General features: G+C 16.7%; 1 protein-coding gene across 1 annotated transcript in view; it reads left to right on the top strand.

Moving 5' to 3' along the window:
- cplane1 (ciliogenesis and planar polarity effector 1) overlaps positions 1-227 on the top strand; it is a 51,998-nt gene that overhangs the window by 43,561 nt on the left and 8,210 nt on the right. The window lies entirely within an intron of this gene.

The following is a 227-nucleotide window of genomic DNA, read 5'->3' on the forward strand; positions in this document are numbered from 1 at the left end:
CGAGCAGTAATCACATTTACTTATCACTTTATTAATAATTAATTTATTCATAGTTTATATAATAATTAAATATTTTAGAATAATATTTTTATTTAAAATATATTATAATAATTTTCAAAAATGCAAAATATAGTTCATTTTTTTCTCTTTGGTTTCTCTTTTTTTTTTTTTTTTTTTTTTTATTGAAGATATAACATTCACAGGGGATACAGTCATAGCAATAAATT

This window comes from Sinocyclocheilus anshuiensis, unplaced genomic scaffold (assembly GCF_001515605.1).
Source record: "Sinocyclocheilus anshuiensis isolate Anshui unplaced genomic scaffold, SAMN03320099.WGS_v1.1 scaffold738, whole genome shotgun sequence".
NCBI lineage: Eukaryota > Metazoa > Chordata > Actinopteri > Cypriniformes > Cyprinidae > Sinocyclocheilus > Sinocyclocheilus anshuiensis.